Source organism: Mustela nigripes, chromosome X, assembly GCF_022355385.1.
Source record: "Mustela nigripes isolate SB6536 chromosome X, MUSNIG.SB6536, whole genome shotgun sequence".
NCBI lineage: Eukaryota > Metazoa > Chordata > Mammalia > Carnivora > Mustelidae > Mustela > Mustela nigripes.
Window position 1 is genome coordinate 15423238 of NC_081575.1, and position 20227 is coordinate 15443464.

The following is a 20227-nucleotide window of genomic DNA, read 5'->3' on the forward strand; positions in this document are numbered from 1 at the left end:
ACTCAAGGAACGAGCAATAGACGTGGAATCAGAAATCCCAGAGAGAATTCTCGGATTGTTGGTTCATTTTCCTTCTCGATTGATATGATGGCAAGGTTAATACCGATCTGATTGTTTAGGAACCGAATTAAATTGTCTGTGCCCTGGTACTGTCCGAAATGAAAAGGAACACTGAAAAGACAGATGTGTCAAAGAAAAGAAAAATATATACATCTGTCATGCTTTGTACCCGAGCAGGTAGTGTCTGCTCACTTTTCAAGTGGATCTAAGTTTTCACATGATTCATCCCCCATGAGTCTCACAAAAAGATACACCTATTTATCATGCACCATGAAATCTAGGAGCAGGTCACTGGGAAGAGAATAACAACCTCCATGATGGGGATTCTCTGTGTCATGAGCCCACACCTCTCAGGACAGAGAATTCAGAAAGGATTCATATGGGCATTTCACTTTCAATTAGGGTCTAGCTCTTTAATCCTCTTGCATTTCGTTACAATTTCATTCTCTGCAAAGACTCAAGGGCCTGGGAACAAATGTGTAATAGGCAAGCTCCACATAATCTTGGCTCTTGGCTTTGATCTACTAATCAAAGGCATACCTCCCCTTCTGCACACTTGGAGAGGGGCAATTTCAGTTGCTTTGGGTCTCTGACATGGTTTACCCTTCCATCTCCACAAAGAGAATAATTCGGAAAACACTGAATGACAGAAAAAATTACCCCAAGGTTAGTCTGAAGACTTTTATCCTGGAAACAGCAAAGAAAACAAGGAGCACTTTTTATTTCTGTTGTGGAAAGGGCTGGAGATTTAGTAACAACTTGAAGAAGTGAGTTAATCCCTTTGTAACATGGCCAAGACAGGGTTTATTTTCCTACTGTTATGATGGTAACTTAGAACACACAGGACAACAATATCAAATATCAATTCCCTTCAGAGCTGTAACTTTCTAAATGTAGTTAAGTAGTAATTTGTCAAGATCATCATTCAACATACAAATAATTTCTACATAGTCATTTGAACCTCCATGCCACGTTCTGTATCACATCCTCAAATGCTATATAAACCAGGTACTGTTTTCGTGAAAGAAGACTACAGGCGGTACAGACGGATAAACTGAGTCATTAAAAAGATTAAGTGTCTTGCCTTAAGTGAGGGGGGCGAGGTCAAGCCAAGAATAGAAGCACAAGTTTTGTCACCTGTCCTAATCATAAATCTAGACAACTGTCCACCTTCACGCTAGCAGTAAGTACACAGTCTGACCAATTTCGATGTGTTTTAAAAACACGTTTTTGCAGGGAGAAGACACATCTTCTGAACGGATCTGTGGAAATGTCTAATGAAGGTGGTACTGTACATGGGACGACAGAACATCAAGTATACGTGCCTAGAACAGCCCTTTTCAAAAATTAAACCTGAGGGCACCTGGGTGGCTCAGGGGGTTAAAGCCTCTACCTTTGGCTCAGGTCGTGATCCCAGGGTCCTGGGATCGAGCCCCACATCAGGCTCTCTGCTCGGCAGGGAGCCTGCTTCCCCCCCACCCCTAATCTCTCTCTGCCTACCTGTGATCTCTGTCAAATAAATAAATAAATAAATAAATAAATAAATCTATCTTTTTAAAAAAATCAAACCTGATTCATGATAGCCCCTGATCGTTAATGAAATAATTCAAGCACCTGAACTGTAACAAAATCTAGAAGCAGTTGTAACCTGCTCTAGTATAGCGAAGACAACTCGTCCGCTGTGATGTCGGGTTCATGCCATGGACTCCAAACAGGCCAGTCACATTCTGAGATCAAAGACCCAATTCGGGGTGCCTGTGGGGCTCAGTTGGTTGGGCATCTGCCTTCGGCTTGGGTTGTGATCCCAGGGTCCTGGGATCCAGTCCCACGTCAGGCTCCTTGCTTGATGGGGAGCCTGCTTCTCCCTCTGCCTCTGCCTCTGCGTCTGCCTCTCCCTCTGCTTGTGTGAGTGTTTCCCCCATCTCTCTCCCCGCTCAGACAAATAAATAAACGAATAAAATCCTTAGAAAGAAAAACAAACAAACAGAAGAGTGATTAGGGACACCCAGGTGGCTCAGTGGGTTAAGTGTCTGCCTTCAGCTCAGGACATTATTCCAGAGTCCCAGGACTGAGTCCCGTGTTAGGCTCCCTGCTCAGCAGGGAATCTGTTTCTCCCTCTCCCTCTGCTTCCTGCTTCCCCTGTTTATACTGTCTCTCTCTCTGTCAAATAAATAAAAATCTTAAAAAACAAACCGACTAACCAAAGAGCAAATCAGTGGTAGAGAGGAATCACAACCTCTGCGACCTAATAGTCTCTTCCGAGATCAAAGTATAAATTGTTCTATGGTGCCAAGGAGTTTTTAAGAGCTGGAAAGGGTGGTATGTCCATCTGCGGAGCTCAGTAAAGTATGTACAAGTCCCTATGCAGAATTTGGTCCTAGTCAATTTATGACACATTTAATATATATCTCATTGCCCAGTTCGCCACCCACATCCCCCACCTACTCCCCGCCCCCAAAGATCTCCTCTCCTAACTTTTCTTTCATCTACACTAACATTTCTTGGAAGGTCACAGCAGGGACCTGCTTCTTCCCAAGCAACAGCAGCTGGAACTGGGGTGGAAGCTACAGGAATTGCCCCTATGGGGAGTGGGAAAAGCTGCTTGGAAATGCTTTTAAGGGATCTGCCAGCTAACTCAAGAGTGCAAGTGAAGACTTCCAGAAGGAAGTATACCCAGCCAACCCCCTGGGCCAAGGGAGAGCGTTTGGACAGGATTCTGGGGATTGAGAATAAAGGGAGCAACAACACAGCTTTGCAAGAATGTACAGTGCTTTCTGTGCAAAGAGGGGCAAAAGCCATACACTCAAACTCTCATCTGCACCCTGGTCTCACCGCTCCAATTGTAACAGGAGTGTTTTATAATAATTTGCACTTAACACCTTGACACCAGCGTTTGGGATCGGGTCCAGTGGAGACCAATTTAGTCATCAGTTAACTGCTCCCCTCTGCTTTCCAAATACAATAGATTTTGTTGGAGTGACCAACACTTGCCATTCATAACAGATTTAAAGATGATCCTGCCTCTCTGTAAGAGCTGGAAGGTATTCGGCTCCTGTCTCAACAATGAAAACAAAATTTACAAGGATACCCCCCCTTCTTTATTAGGGTTCAGTAACGTATGAGTCACGAGAAAGTTCAGATTTAAAAATACGCCACTGTTCTTTTCCAACACCAGGCCAGAATTCCAGAAAATCTGTTACTTTTAAAATAAGGCTTCTAAGATTTTTCCCAGTAAAACCGAGCATTTCTTTTATGTCTTTCATGGGCCTCTACGCCAATGTATGCATGTTACACAAACGTGTTCAAAAAGCCAGACTCCAAGGGTGTAAAATACGTAAAACTCCTTAACTGGCGAAATCTACTGCATTTACTTTGAAATGCATCCAAAGAGAGCGTGAATTTATGGATAGACAGTGGGATGCGTAGAAATGGTGACGGAAGAAAGCAAAACCTTAATGGTGGACCTAGATGATGGGTACATAAGTGTGCACCACAAAGTCACTTCAGCTTGGAAAGTCATCATAAGATGTTAGGGGAGAATAAAGTCTACATAAGCAAACATTTCAAAACACAACTGCAGCCACATACAAGCAGGTACTGGCTTCAGAAACGCATTTTAGATGACAAGCACAGAACGTGGTACGGTCTGGAACGAAGGGACGGTGAGTACCACCGCCTCCAGCTCAAAGAAACCTGCCAAAGCCACCAGAAAGCTTTTCGGGCATAATCCAAGAAGCCCTGAAAAATCTCACTGGGAACTGCAACACTGCGGACTTAGGTTGAGCAGTCTGAGCTATGGGCCAAGAGAGAGACCTTTTAGAAGGTTCTCTGATCCATTTACTCGGCCCCATCTGAGGAATGAGACAGGAGCCAGCCTCTGGCCTCTTAACTACCTTTCCCCCTTTTATGGCCATTTCAAGCTAAAAGTATATACTTACCACTTTCCAGATTCCTAAAGGTACTAGAAAAAAAAATCTAAATATAACAGATGGCTAAGCGCTCATGGTAACTAGAAACCAAACTGTAACTTCAGCTTTCTTAGGCCAAGGCCTTAACACCAGGGCTTTAGTGCAATGCTCTTGCTGAAGACCTTTTGTCTTTATTCCCGTAACAGAAATATTACCCTGGCTTTGATGGATGACAGATAGGTGTTAACCAAAATTTTATTTTAAGTTGACATGAATAACCTTTACTTATTTTCAAGTCAACTGGTAAGTGTTCCCCAGTATGTTAAAATTTAATATAAAACACCGCTGATGTGGTGCTGAAGAGGTCTGCTGCTTTTTGTCAGTTTTTTAATTTTTATTTTTTAATTTTTTAAAAAGATTTTATTTACTTATTTGACACAGAGAGAGAGATCACAAGTAGGCAGAGAGGCAGGCAAAGAGAGAGGGGAGGAAGCAGGCTTCCCGCTGAGCAGGTATCATGACCTGAGCTAAAGGCAGAGGCTTAACCCACTGAGGCACCAGGCACCCATTGTCAGTTTTTTTTAATAGTTCAGTACACTTTGAAAAGTCTAATTTCAACGTTGGTGAAACCTCTGCCACATTTCTATGAATTCTAGGGTTCCACGGAATGTAATGGGAAAATCAATGGAATGGAGGGACCCATGAGGTACCTGGCAGGCTCAATCGCTAGAGTGCGTGACTCTTGATCTCGGGTTATGAGTTTGAGCCCCACACTGGGCACGGAGATGACTTAATAATAAAATCTTGGGGGGGAAAAAAAAAGAACGGAAGGACACTATACGCGTACTGTTAGCGTTTATGAGACCCATGGCCACTGAGCCTTCCCCAGACAGTATGAGAGGTAGTGCACTGCTTCTGAACCTCCTTCCCCATCCCTTGTCAGACCTACCTCGAACCTTCTGCCCCACTAGCCTCGACCCTAATTCTCCAGTTTTCCTCATAGAAACGAGACCCTCAAACTCTACATCCTCAGCTGGCGTTCCAAGTCTCAATAATACAAATCATGTGACCATGCCGCGGGTGGGGAGAGGGGGCGGTGGCATGTACAGGTCGATGTGCTTGCTGTACTTAGACAACAAACAAAAACCCCCACGTCTGAAAAGGGAGCTTATTTCACATTCGACTTACCGTCTCTTCTTAGCCACTGCCCCAACAAGTGCCAGGACCTTACACATCTGAAAGCAGCCCTAAGGTCAAGGCTGAAACCACATAACGACATGCATGCTGAAGTGTTTGGGGGTGGAGTATAAGGGTGCTGGCGGTTTATGCTGAAATGCCTCCAGAAACGAAGGCAGACTAACACATGGATGGATACATAGATGAAACCGTGAACACAGTGAAATGCTTAATCATAGAATCCGGGGGGTGCGCATATGAACATTTCCTATATAGCTTCAACTTTCCTGCCTATTTAAAAAACTGCATGATAAAAGGTTGGAAACCAATGATGCCCTGCCACAGTGAGGTAGGAGGGACTCTTCTATTCGAGAACTCACTCCAGTGATGGCTGGTATTAGAGGAATGGGGAGTCAAACAATGATCCTGGGGCAGTCCTCAGTAATAACATGGTAATGCTCTGTAGGGTTTCTAATTCATAAAATGCCCTTCATTCAATTAACGGTTTCTCTAGTCACTGCCTGCAAAGCCTTTAGCACTGAGTCAGAGCTGACATGGAGGGTATCAGAGAAAACAGTACTTCCAGTTTCCTGGGGGGAGGACAGGGGCGCCCGCTCACCTGCAGAGGATCTGTTCAATGACCCTCCATGGATGCCTGAAGCCACAGACAGTACTGGTCCCGACATGGACTGTTTTTTCCTGAATACATACCGATGGTCAAGTTTCATTTGTAAATTAAGCACAATAAGAGATGAATGCCAAAAACTAATAATAAAATCGACCGATGAGAATGATCTACCGTCATAAAGGTTATGCGAACGTGGTCCCTCTCGCAGTATCTTATCGTGGCATGCTCTTCCTCCATGTGGTGCTGGTGGGAAGGAAAATGCCTCCGTGATGAGACAAAGTGAGGAGAAGGACGGAGGCACCCTGATGTGGCATCAGGCTACTTCTGATATTCTGATACCACGTCAGGAGGAGGATCACCTGCTTCCAGGTCACGGCTGACCGCAGGTGACAAAAACCCCAGAAAGTGGAACGTAGTTCAGAGACGGCAGCTCCAAGCAAATCCCTAACTCCCTTTGGGCCTTCGATTGTCCCAGTGCCAAAAAGGGAACACCCAGGAGAGGACCAAAGGAGCTGAGCAAGGTCCTATGTAAAATCCGTAAGGACTGGGGATATGGAGGACACAGCTGGGAACACGAAGGAAGGGTTAAAATAACGGAACACACTGGGTTGTCTCCGGGTTCAAACCTGTCTTGTGAGTCCAATGCCAAGAGGGGAACTCACTTTCTCCATTCCGTGAGCATATGAACCACTTCCGTGAGCAGAAGGCACTATCGATTATGAATCCCCTACCACACGGACACTGACAACTGTGTACACAAACCCATCATAGAATCCACAGAAAAAGCACCACTAGCAAATGTTAAACTTAAAAAAAAAAAAAAAAAAAAAAAAAAAGCACCACTGGCTCTGGAATAGAAACAATTGGTATATCTTATGTAAATGACTAATTCGTAGCCCTGAGGAATGTATAAAAATGGTCCTATCGTATACACACATGACATGGTTAGAGAGGAAGACCACAGATTTTCACCAAACTCCCTTAGGACTGCTGCTTGATATCTTAGGTGAGGACACGTTACGAAACTGTTCACCAGCTACCCGGCTACCCCTGTGGAAGACACGGGATAGGAAGGACGGAGCTCATCTGGAGGACGGCACAAGAGAGGGAGGCGGCTGTTCTACATAAATTTTTGAATATTTCATCCTTTTTAGTTACATTGATCTGATTCCTAGAGCTGTTTCAACAAAATGGAAATACTCACAATTATAATAAATTACGACTAGCATTATTAGCATGGTTCTCCACGCCGGGCTTTCACGTAAGGCTGACAGGATAAGCATGATGGTGACAATGACAATAAGGAGGATAAAAAGTGCTACTCTTTCTCAAAAGCACTGTCAAGGGCTTCAGCCTTCAGGGTTTGAGGTCTGCGAAAGCTCTGACCTCAGCTGGGCTTATTGTACTGACCACGATAAAATGTACATGATTTAGCTGTGTGTGACCTTAATCTGAGAAGTTTCAAACCTAGGACTTAAGTGACTATCCAACATTCATCTCCCAAGTATGGATCTCTTTACAGGCGAGCATCTGTTGTTGGCTTCTCAAGACTTTGTCCTATTAATAGAAGAGTTGATGATGGAGAAAACTCTTAACACAACTTCCACATCCATGGAGTTTTATGATGTTAAAAAGTCTTAATAAAAACATTAAATATTCACAAGTTCCTACTCGACCTGGACTGAATTTGATGACATATCTAATCCCTAATATTTCACTGTGGAATAAGGATGCAACACACTTATGTCACCTCCTGCCTTGGCCTTCACGCCATGCGTGTTAGTCATGGATGGGCTCCTTTGCTATGGTTTAAAAGAGAATTTGCATATATGAATTTGCTCCTAGAAAAGATATAAGGACCTGCAAACAGGTAAATTCTCCACGAAAAGATTAACACAGTATATACAAGCCTTATATAAAGGAAAGAACTCTGATGTGATTATGGATAAATCATTAAACTTCCTAAAACGGGAGTATCCTTCAAAGTCTCAAAGCATCGTATGGGAGATGATGCAAAATTTTAACAGTCTGAACCAACTTTAGTCCAAGATGGCTTGACACGAGCTACCTTGGAGGTCAGACTTCCCAGGCCTTTGTTTTACATCGAGTGGATACATTAGACTTAAATTGCAGTGTACAAATCTAGCTTCTTCCATGGGAATCCTTGTCCAACCCAACCTTTATTATGGACCTCCATGCCTCAGTTCAATATGCTTAAAGTCTGAAATGTGGTTTAAACATGTACATGCATGTGGATTTATAATCCTATAATGGATAAAGAAGATATGTTTTAAAAATAAAGAAATGCGTAACGTCCAATCAACGTTCCTTCCCATTGACTTAACTTTTCTTACAAATGGTTCTCTTATAGAAAGTTCTTATGGACTGTTCCTTCACATTATCTATAAAGTACTTTATTTCACTGAAAAGAAAATGGTTTCCTGGGGCTATCAGTAATGTTGTGTGTATGTGCACATTTCTGTAGAAGATTTCTCATTTCTTTACAAGTGCTACACGAACTTTGAAGACGGCCAAAGAGTCCAAGACTCTGGAGATCCCACTTTTCAAGAGACCTGTGAGGACCCTTCCTCTAAGTGAGGTAGTATCCCTCCCCCAGGGAAAATGAATTCCTTCTACATCAGAGGCTGGGAAAGCTAGGCCGTGTACAAGAGGTCAAAATTAAGTCCATTAAATCTCAGCACTGGACTTAGTCACCATAGAGACAGGGGAGATAAATAAACCAGTAACCTTAACAAATGGGCTGCACCTTTGCCAGACAGATCTCTGACTTACCATTATTTTTACTTAAGCATCTCTCAGTCCAAACATAACGGACGAGGAAGACTACAAAACCAAACAGAACTGGGCCCAAAAGCAATAGGAACGCTCATGCAGGCAAAGGGCAGGCAAAGAGTCAAGAGCTACCCGCCCCCCCCCCACCCAGTAATGTGCTCTCTGTTCCCCTTGAACAACGATTGCAACATGAAGCTCTAGAGGCAATGACATATGGGGAAAATATGCGGTGCTCAAGCCAGAGGAAACCATGTCAGAAAAGAAAAACAGACATGAAGTAACTGACCTAATTAAAGGAGAAGAGTACACTTCCAGCAGGGAAACAAGTCGATCTGACACAGGGAACCCAGCTGGGTAGGGGGCGCTGTACAGAGGCTCAGGACGGCAGAGGGGACTCTGTAACTTAGCTCAAGGCCACCAGAAGAGGAACCAGGCATAGTCCTTGCATTGCGGCCCCACTGATGCTCTACTTATGGGCACCCAGAGCCTTCAGACAGCGAGATTTGCGCCCTGGCACTGCTACCCGGGAAGGGAAAGCTTGGAGACAAAGATTTACACTCGACCACGTAGGTCACCAAGATGCCTCTCTACCAACCACAGAGAACAGAAGAAAAATGGGGGAAGAGAAGGAAAAGGGAAGAAAACCGAGAGTGGAAGATGATGGAACAAAGCAGCAAGTAGGAACTCTATCCTCAGAACCCCAGGCCTAGGCTCTAGGCAGGAGTCCCCACCAGATCTCGTAGTCTCATAGGTATTTACTCAACACCAACAGCTTGTGACACCGGTGGAGGAGGTGAAAGCTGGGGAAGCTCGACCTCGAGGCGGGCCATAGACCTGCAGTACAATGTACAAACCGCAGACAGTAATATGGAGAAAACCTCAAACGACGTGATCCCTCTCGCTCTTGTCCACATGCACGTGGCTCTTTACCAGGCTGTCATCACAGCACACAGACAGATGTGCATGGCGTGTGTTAGGAAGGCCGTGTTGTACAGTCCTTCCATACCGCTCTGTATGCCTCAAGATGATCATCTCAGGCCGATTCGTGGAATTCCACCGCACAGCTGTATCCTAATGGCTTAACCAAGACTCCTTCTAGAGTCCTTAAACCAATTCTCTAATGTTGGACATGTAAATCCTTTCTTTTTGTCCATGAGAATACCTGTGATAAATACCTTCATTCTCTTCTTAGAACAACCTGTTTCTTAGAACACAGTTCCCAGCATAGGATCACGGGACCAAGGGTACCAAACTTTGGGACCTTGGCCACAAACTGCCAAATCATGTTCCAGAAGGCTTATTACCAGCTTCCAGCACCACCAGCAGTAAGTGTTTCTCAGTTTCGAGGCAACCAACTGTATGAGCACTAGGTTTTCCTTTTGTTTCTGTTGACTTAATAGGTGAAAAATATATCTTCGAGATGTTTGAATATGCTTTACCTTTGCACACCAAAGAGGCTGAACGTTTCTGCAGGCATTTATTTGCTCTGCAAGATAACGGTGCATTTCTCACCCTTCTACCTCGCTACAGAATTCACTCAAACAGCAGTTAGGCAGTACCTACCACTGTACCTAGCTGCAGAATTCATTCACCTGGAGGTTACAGAACACCTACCATCCCACCTACCTGGAAAATTCAATCAGCTGCTGGTTCGGGAACACCTACCATCGTACCTAGTAGCAGAATTCATTCAGCCGGTGGTTAGGGAGTATCTACCATTGTACCTAGCTGCAGAATTCACTCAGCCAGCGGTTAGGGAGCACCTACCATCAGGCGGCACTATCTCGGCACATTCTGTGCGTGATATGGAAATTAACTATCTTACCAAAGGCACCACACTCTTCTCCTGGTGTTTTCCTTTCCTGAGTTTTTCCTAGCTTTCCTGAGATTTAATTAACAAGAAATATACACGCTGCAGGTAGAGAGCATGATGACCTGACATGGGCTTATGCTGTGAGCTGATTACCACTGCCGAGTTAGTTAACATATCCGCCACCCCAGAGTTCCTGTTTCTTGTGTGGGTGCTTAACAACACTGAAGATCTACTCTCAGAAAATTTTATGTATTTGAGCCTGTTGATACTCTTCCTTTCTGACTACCACTCTCACTATATAGCTTACAAGGCTAACATTTATCCAGGGACTCGGTAACTGTCCTATTTTCTGTGGTCTTACTTACAAGTTTTCTAAGCGTCTCATAAATCTATTCTCTTACAAAATTCACAATTCCAATTCCTACTTCACTATTCTTGAGCTTTAACACATGTAGCTATTTTACTGTAGATACTTAAAGCATGTTTTAAAATAAAAAAATTATCTTTTATATGGCTATGTTATATTAAAAAACTGACTTCTGGGGTGCCTGGTTGGCTCAGTTGGTTGGGTATACAGCTCTTAATTTCAGCTCGGGTCATGATCTCAGAGTTGTGAGACAGAGCCTGGGGTCGGGCTCCACATTCACCAAGGAGTCTGCTTGGGATTCTCTCTCTCCCTCTCCTTCTGCCCCAACCCACCTCACCCCCCTCCTCAAATAAATAAATCTTTAAAAAAAAAAAATAGCTGACTTTCTAAACTTACCCTACTGGTGGACTAAACTAGAAGAGAACTAGAAGTGAACTCAGGTTTACCTATGAAGAATCAACCACAAACAGCCTGTCCAAGATCTCCTCTCTTTCTTGGGCCAAAGAAAAATATACATAGAAACGTCACTACGTGAGGGGCATCTGGGTGGCTCAGTTGGCTGGGCATCTGCCTTCAGCTCAGGTCATGATCCCGGGGTCCTGGGATCGAGCCTCACATTGGGCTCCCTGCTTAGTGAACTGGCTTCTCCCTCTCCCTCTGTCTGCTGCTCCCCCTGCCGTGCGCATGCTTGCTCACTCTCTCTCTCTGTCAAATAAATAAATAAAATCTTAATAAAAAAGAAAGAAAAGAAACATCACTGCATGAGCTTTTCCTTAGGATTTCTTTAGGGTTGAGTCCCCTTGCTGGTCCAAGGGGCATGCGTCCTCGGACTAGCCAGTGGTACAATCCAGTGTTTACTGGAACTGGGAAATCTCAGGCCCTTCTCCCAGACTTCCTGTGTTAGAATCCAAGTATGAAAGTTTGAGAAAAGCTGGGGGAAAGAGCACAGGAATCCCCCAAACTCTGTTGATGCTCAATCAGATACCATGAGGAGGTAGCTCTCTCCTCAAATGTTTATCCTCAACTCTTTTGGTGGAACCAATCTCTACACCCAACGTGGGGCTCGGACTCACAACCCCACCCAGGATAAGAGTGGCACGTTCTACTGACTGAACCAGCCAGGTGCCCGACCCTCAACCCTTTCAATGCAGTCTCTTAAGTTAAAATGAGTACCACCCAACCTCATGTACCTGAAAATTAAAAGCTAATACTTTGAGAGAAAGGATGGCTCTCCATCTGGAACCTCAACTTCATCTAAACCGGAGGCTGAAAACTCACACGCCTCTAAGAGCCAAGCAGCTCTTCAAAATGAGTAAAACACTCCGATAACAGCCACCAACGCCTGTCCCTGGCGACGGGGAGGTTGAGAGAGTGGCAGAGGCTCTGGCAAACTTCGGAGCCTGCCTTCCACCTGAAGACACAGCAACTACTCGGCTCCTCAGCCGGCTGTTGCCCAACAGGAATGCAGGCTCCATGTGGCCAGATCTTCTGATATTTCAAAAGAAGCTGGAAGTCTGAGTCTTTAAAACATGTGCAATCTCTCAATTTTTAAATGCTGGCAATTCACTTAAAATTTTAAAAAGAACACCTCTGTGTGCCAGATTCAGCCCACCAGTTTGAGACCTTGGCTCTAGACTGACGATTTCCAAATTCCTTAAGCTTGTGAACCCATCTGTGCTGGTTTTCATGCTTACTTGCCAGGGCACCAAGAAGAGAGGTCACATCAATATAAATGGTACAAACCAAATCACTATGACTACTATACTTTAAATTTTTGTTTTGTGAATATTACTAACTGCCAAATAAATCAATAATGAAAGTGACCATATGTCAGTGATACAAATATTTCCTAGATGTGAAATACATGTTTAATTCATTAACAACATTGTCACTACAACAGAAACAAATACATAGAATACACAGCTCAAGGGTGCCTGGGTGGCTCAATCGTTAAACGTCTGCCTTCGGCTCAAGTCATGATCCTAGGGTCCTGGGATGGAGCCCTGCACTGGGCTCCCTGCTTGGCGGGGAGCCTGCTTCCCCTTCTCCCACTCCCCCGGCTTGTATTCCCTCTCTTGATGTCTCTCTCTGTCAAATAAATTAAAAAAAAATCTTAAAAAAAAATACCCAGCTCATGGGTGTGTTAAGAATTATGGTGGGTTCGGAGCACCTGGCCAGCTCAGTCAGAGGAATATAAGACTGCTGATTTCGTGGTTGTGAGTTCAAGCCCCATGCTGGGTGTAGAAAGGACTTCAGTGAACAAATGAATGAATGAATCGGTGAACAAACAAGTAAATAAATACAAAGTTTAAAAGAAAGAAAAAAAGAGTTATGTTGGGTTGAAGTTTTTGCTCCAAGTAATTTCATAATTAAAAGGGGGTCAAATGACAAATAGCGTATTAAACATAAGTTGGGGGACGCCTGGGTGGCTCAGTTGGTTAAGCAGCTGCCTTCGGCTCAGGTCATGATCCCAGCGTCCTGGGATCGAATCCCACATCGGGCTCCTTGCTCGGCAGGGAGCCTGCTTCTCCCTCTGCCTCTGCCTGCCATTCTGTCTGCCTGTGCTCGCTCTCTCCCCCCCCTCTCTCTGATAAATAAATAAAATCTTTAAACATAAGTTGGGATTCATTATTATCTAAAAACCAAAATATCCTCATATGAAAACTGCAAAGTCCATTTTCCTAAACTGTTCAATTGTTTCGAAGCAACCTTAAACAACAGAGTGTGAAATACACAATTTACATTTGTTTCCATTTTAGGGCATGTGGGTTCCAGGCAGGGCTGCTCCCCCAGCATTAGGCTTACATACTTCACTATCTGCATGTGTCTCACCCAAGGCGGCATAAATCACAGGCCCAGAGAGCACACTGGCAACAGGCACGTTGAACTGCGCCCCTGAACCTACCCAGGCCTACACGATACTGGGCAATTGAATTAAAAAGGAAAACCAACTGTCAGCTTCCCCATCTGCAGGCAGGAAAAGCATCCAGGGATGGCCTACACTTGGGGAGCACCAGACCAAAATGTAGTACTACTGTCCTTGGGCCGTGCCTACACGCTTGGCCTCGTACACAGTAGGGCTGAAGGAATGAATCCACCAGGATGAAGCAAGTTACAGCAAGCAGCGCGGGGGCCGCTGTGCTGCTTCCCGTCAAGCCTGTAGATTCCCGCCGTGGGGAAACCGCATTCGACAGCCTCCATGAAGCCGCCTGTTAAACTCACTGCTCTAGAAGGAAACCCACAGATGCTGAGCTTTGGTGAAATTAAAGATGCCGCCGGGGTGGTTTAATATCACAAGACCACTCTGAGTACGTACTCAAAAGCCTCCAGTGAAAATGTTTCCCTCCCAGAATACACACTTTCCATGGAAGTGGCCCCAGTGCGGCAGCCTCTGTTCCTCAGACAGAGGGCACCGGGCTTCCAGCTGCCCTCAGGGTCCTCAGAGGACACTGGGAGTCACGGTTCTGCTCTGGTGTTCTCTGGGGCAGGGTGAAGGGACCTAAGATTTCATTTGAAGACAGGTTTCTATCATTAGAAAAAACAAAGTTTGAAAACCACCCTTCTAGGTAAAGGCTACAGATGGCAGCCACAGCAGGGTTGGGACCCTCAGAGGGGAGAATCGAGCACTGGTGGCCAAGAAGCTGCAGATGCTTTGGTCTGTGGCCAGCTGGAAGCCCCAGGCCCCGGGAAGATGTTCCAGCTTCCATGTAATTGAGGAAACTGACAAACCTCGCATTCAACAGTCCTAAAAATCTGTCCTACTTTTTTTTTTTTTATTCTTTAAGGTGTGAATATATAGATTTCAAAACGTGTGAAGAATTCTCCAGCAAGTGGGTGTCAAGGAAACAGCGAGGGCCAGCTTGCGAGCCTCTACCCTCACTGAAATCAACGGCACACACTGCATGTGAGAGTCCTGAGTAGTCTGGGGCCGGCACATGTCAGCTCCTCTCCCACAAACGTGGGGGGTGGGAGAAGGCTGGGGCCCGGAAAGCACAAAGCCGGGGGCCCCTGACTACTCTGGGCCTGGATGAGCCATCTCTGAGATGTGCAAAGGTGACTATGCCGACTTTCCGGGAGAGCCCTGAGCCACCGAGTCGTCCCAGAGGACTGGGACGTTTTGGCCACAGGACTAAAGGAAGCCAACCGAGGATGTGTGCTAATGAGACGGTTGCCCAATCTGGCCCTTCACACCCATGCAGCGGTGCTCTGAACTTCGGTTCCCATCCACAAACAGCACGCTGGCCCCTGCCGATGTAACCCCTTGGAAGCCCCCTCGGGCACTCCTACCCCAGATCCTGCAAGGCCAGCAGCGCACACCTTGGCTCGCTGCACCCAGGATGGCTGACTGAGTCAGCCCGACCCTCCCACGAGGTCGCCTGGGCACCAAGCCCCTCCCTCGATGCCACCGCTGCTTTGCGGAGCTTTCCTGCTCCCTACTGTCCACGTTGGGACATGAGCGCCTCGGGGTTCCCGGGCAGCTCTTCTAACACTTCTGTTGTACCTGGCACAATCACTTTTCATGGCCCCAAATTAAAAGCAAGTGAGATTTTTTTTCTCCCCCTTGAAAAGACATTCCCCAGAGCTAATATTTAGGATAAGTAGGGATACTGGTTGGATCAATTAAAATGAATCCTCTTCAATCTACTATACAAATAAAGCTTTTTTTTTTTTTTTTAAAACAGTGTTGACCCCAACATCACCTATTGGAAGAATGAAAATCAGTGTTTGAATTTGTGGCCATCGGTAAAACTTACCTTGCACTGGACACGAGGAGACTAGGATGTGTCAGCAAGGGCGGAACACAGTGGACGACAACTTCCAATGTGCCTGAGTCAGGAAAAAAATGCGAAGCAAGATGCGAAGTTACCTTTTCAGAAAAGTTAAGAGAATCTAAAAAAAAAAAAAAAAAAAAACCCACAATAAAAACCCAAAAAATACCCCAAAGTCTACTTCCTTCGAAATGGCTCACAGTAACACCTTCTACTTTGTATTTACAACCCTCAAAGTTAAACTGCCAAGATGTTCCGCATATTTCCCCACTGTCTGTTTATCGCATAACATTCGCACCAGCGGGCGGATCTGGCCCCCTCATTATCAGGCTGCATTAACTCAAACACTCAGCTTTGTTAGCACAGTGAGCTCATGGCCTATTTCAGTTTTAAATTAACATTTGGCAATCACCCGGGTAATCAAAACAAATGACTCAGTCGTTTAGAATAGATTTATTAGTTGAGCCTTACCCCCCCACCCTTAACATCTTTAGAATATTTTGCCACAGGAGGGATACGATCCAGGCAGAATGTAGAGCACAAGTCACCAGAGGAATATTTAGAGGTGTTGCCATGGAGACAAGGGGCCGCGTGACCACCGAAGTTATCTCCAATCAACAACGGCATTAGGACATTAGGATGCTAGGACATTAGGATGCGGGCTGACAAGGGGGCTCATCCCTGCCTGGGGTGGAGGGGTGGAGGGCTCGCATCGCTAGCAAACAGGTGTGCCCTGTGTTCTTCCTGTCATCCAAGCAAAGACAGTCCCCTGACATGCTGCGCCCAAGCCCTTGATGCCTCCTCAGAGGCACCTCGATGCTCCCTCCCCCCAATTCAGAAGGGCTGGCTGGGGCTAAGGAGAAAAGAGGTGCGTGAAATCCTGAAACCCAGCCCAAGAGTACCTTTAAAACAACTGTGAAAGGGACATGAGCAAATGAGACCGGAGGAAAAGATGGCTCCCTGAAGGGAGGGCCCCTCTGTTCTGTTCCCTGCTCCATCTCCATGCCCGAACAGGGTCTGAGGACACACGGGACACTCTCAAGAGGGATCTATGGAGCCGTGTCCGATGGTGCACAGTGCACTAAGCCTCTGCCTCTTGGTTTCCGCTTATGGGTAGTGCGAGCAAGATCCGGGGGGCCTGACACGGGGGACTCTCTCCCCCTCTGCTCCTCCCCCTGTCCTACCTGTCTAAAATAAATAAATAAGTATTTTTTCCCCCCTGAATAAGTATTATGGAGGGGCGCCTGGGTGGCTCAGTCCTTAAGCATCTGCCTTCGGCTCAGGTCATGATCCCAAGGTCCTGGGATCAAGGCCTGCATCAGGCTCCCCTGCTCAGTGGGAAGCCTGCTTCTCCCTCTTCCACTCCCCCTGCTTGTGTTCCCTCTCTCGCGCTCTCTCTCTCTCTGTCAAATAAATAAATAAAATCCTTTAAAAAAATATCGAACATAGACCGTGGATTATAACCAGGGTCGTGAACGCCCACCTCCCGCCCCCCAACCAACGTTTCCTTGGGCTGCTCACCAAACAAGCAGGGGTTAGAGAGTTTTAAAAGGGTTCGCATACTGGAAAAGAAGTAGCTGGCCCAGTTAGTCCAACAGGCCGACGGGTTCATCTGTGTAGGGATCTTAAAGACAACTGTCATGCTGAAGACAACTACACCCAACTCTAGACGGACAAGGATGCTGACCACAGGGACAGGTTCTTGTCTGCCAGATCCAAAGCCCAGAGGAAGGCCATATGCACCAGCGACCAGAACAAGTCTCTAGCATTCAAAAGCACACGTCTGAAAGTGACTGACTTCAAATACCTTCTAGTCCTCTTCCCACGACTGTTTACCTGGAGCTACATACGAATACGCACGACTCGCTCCATGTTGTGTCTCCTCGGTACTACAGAACCTGCAGGGTCTGTCTCGGAGGCAGGGCCGGAAACCCCACCTTTCTTTCCTGACGGTACTTAGCAGGGCACAAAAACATATACCAAAAGGCTTCAGCCAGTCTCCTTTCCCACTACCCACAACTCATTCACACGGAACTCACGGTTTCTAGAAGGTGCCACACCCTTTCAAGCAACTGGGGTGCGAATGCCGCATGGCACAGCTGTTCACACAAGGGTGCCGGAGTCAGACTGCCTGGGCCCAATCACCCGCCCGGCCTCACGGCCGCTGTATAAACCCCTCTGAGCCTCACAATGGGGAGCCGCCTCACAGAGCGGCTGTCTGGCAGGAGGGCCAGACATGGGAAGCCCCTGCCAGTGCCTCACCGAATAGGAGAGGGGCCCAGATCACCCCCAGGATAGCAGGTGCACAGTAAAAATGTTATCAAACTCGGGTAACGATTTCCTGCGCTGCCATAAGCACTTGGCACCACCTACGTCCCTGCTCAGATTCAGCCCAACGTAAACTTCAAACCCAAACCCATCACACACAAGCATTAATGACCTATTTCATTTTACTCCCCCCTTGTGGAATGGATTTCTCCTGGAACTGGGATTCCATATACACGGGGCTCCACTTGAGGGAATGGGTTCTGGGCTTAAAGAACTGGAAGAACTTCCTCCCACCCTGCCAGTACATTTCCTGCCTCCTTGGTCGGCTCCCCATCTCTACAAGTTCAGGCTTGGAGAGGCTGGATGCGGGGTTGGGGGGGCAGCAAAAGACTGACTTCCCACAGGGAGTCTTTGCCTGCCATGTTCCCACACACCCTCCAGAGGGCAGGAGAGAGAAAGGCCCAAAGGCTGGGCAGGCGGGGCTCTCACACTGGGGCCCACCTTGGGGCCCCCCCACCCCCCAAGTCGGCCGTGCCACAGCTCATGCTTCCCCCTGTCAAGTGCTAGACCACCAAGGACAGGAACAACATGCAGGGAGATAATAACGACCAGCCTCTGCGTCTCCCCTTCCCTTCTCTGTGCTGCTGTGGTCCCGCTGGGGAGGATGAGACACTTGGGGCAGGTGGGAGCCATGTACCCTTCCCGATGTGCGGTGTGTAACCGCGCCTCTGGACACACACGACACGGACTGTACTGACGACTGTGCACAAGTCAAAGAATAAAAACCCAATGGCAGCCAAACATACTGGGTAAAACGTTGATGACAGCGAAGTCAAACCCAAACAATCCAGGGTTAGTCATGCTTTAAAAAAAACCATGTTCGTCTCATCCCACCCTGACAGCATTAATAAGTGCTCATTTCACCATTCACAGGATTCCAGAAGGAGCCAGCAGGTTTATCCAGGTGACATTTAACATACGTAAGCATTCTCCTGCGGGTTTAACAACAGTCTGTCGCGGTCACAGCCAGGGGTGACCCTGTCACTACTGGCAGCCAAGCTTCAGCGGTCCCCAAATCACCCATCAATTGGGTGAATTACGTGGAAAAAATAAAATCCAGAGCCAGCAGCTGTTGGAATGAACCGAAAAGACCAGTTGAATCAATCACAACGGATGAGTCCCACAGATTCATTGTCTCCTCTAAATTCTCTGAAACGTGATTGTCATGGTAACCGCTCCTTAATCACGCTCTTCAGACTATTCTCTCTTACCTCTGAAACCAGAAAAAGACCGGTGAAGCTCAAACATCTTCATCAGGTCCACTCAGCCTGGCAACGGGCAGCTCAGATGGCTCGCTTTTCCTACCTTTTTTTTTTTTTTTAAAAAAGATTTTATTTATTTATTTGACAGAGAGATCACAAGTAGGCAGAGAGGCAGGCAGAGAGAGAGGAAGGGAAGCAGGCTCCTTGCCGAGCAGAGAGCCCGATGCGGGGCTCCATCCCAGGACCCTGAGATCATGACCTGAGCCAAAGGCAGATGCTTAACCCACTGAGCCACCCAGGTGCCCCCACTTTTCCTACTTTTATCGGGGTGCTCACACTACGGTGGTCAGAGACACTGGCCTATGTACCATTCAGAACACACTTTAAATGCAGTTTCATAAATGCAATAAATACAAATGAGTTGGCCACGGGCTGGTTTATCTGGAGAACTGATAAGCTGGCTCTCATTCAGCAAAATAATTTATTGACAAAAATTAACACAGAAGAAAGATGCCTCGTTTAGCAGTAATTTCAACATAAGCAAGATCTGGAACATCAGCCAATCTCTAACAATATATTAACTTAATAAACAAAAACTGAAAGGATGTTACATTACAGAAACACAGTAAGATCTAATTTTGTGTCTTTATATCAGAATTTAGTATAGAGTATATCACAAAACATACTCTGGAAGATCATTTATTTATTCTACACAAGTTTCTAATCCTCGTTATATATAACAGAATCATAATATTCTTCACAATTTTTTCTTTGTTTTACTTATCTATTATATACAGAGCTGCCTCATTTTCAAATGGCTTGCTTAATGGTAAGTCCATTGTATGAAAGTACTATTTTAGCTTTTTTAAAATTAAAAAAATATTTTAAACTATCCTAGCTGGGTTTTTTGAGACAGAGAGCAAATGGTGGTAGGGGGCAGAGGGAGAGAGAGAATCCTAAGCATGATCTATTCCTCAGGGCTCAATCCCACGACCCTGAGATCACGACAGGAACCGAAATTGAGTCAGATGCTTAATGAACTGAGACACCCAGGCATCCCATTTTATTTTTTTTTTAAAGATTTTACTTATTTAGCAAAGAAGACATCCAGATGGCCAACAGACACATGAAAAAGTGCTCCATATCACTCAGCATCAGGGAAATACAAATCAAAACCACAATG

The 20227-nt window shown here is 46.0% G+C and overlaps 1 protein-coding gene across 1 annotated transcript in view; it reads right to left on the reverse strand.

The window, feature by feature from the left end:
- Nucleotides 1–15572, reverse strand: part of FHL1 (four and a half LIM domains 1) — a 39296-nt gene extending 23724 nt beyond the window's left edge. The window contains exon 1 of the mRNA XM_059384949.1: nucleotides 15500–15572. The gene's annotated coding sequence lies outside the window, so the exon portion shown is untranslated. The remainder of the gene's footprint in view (nucleotides 1–15499) is intronic.
- Nucleotides 15573–20227: the final 4655 nt, after the last annotated feature.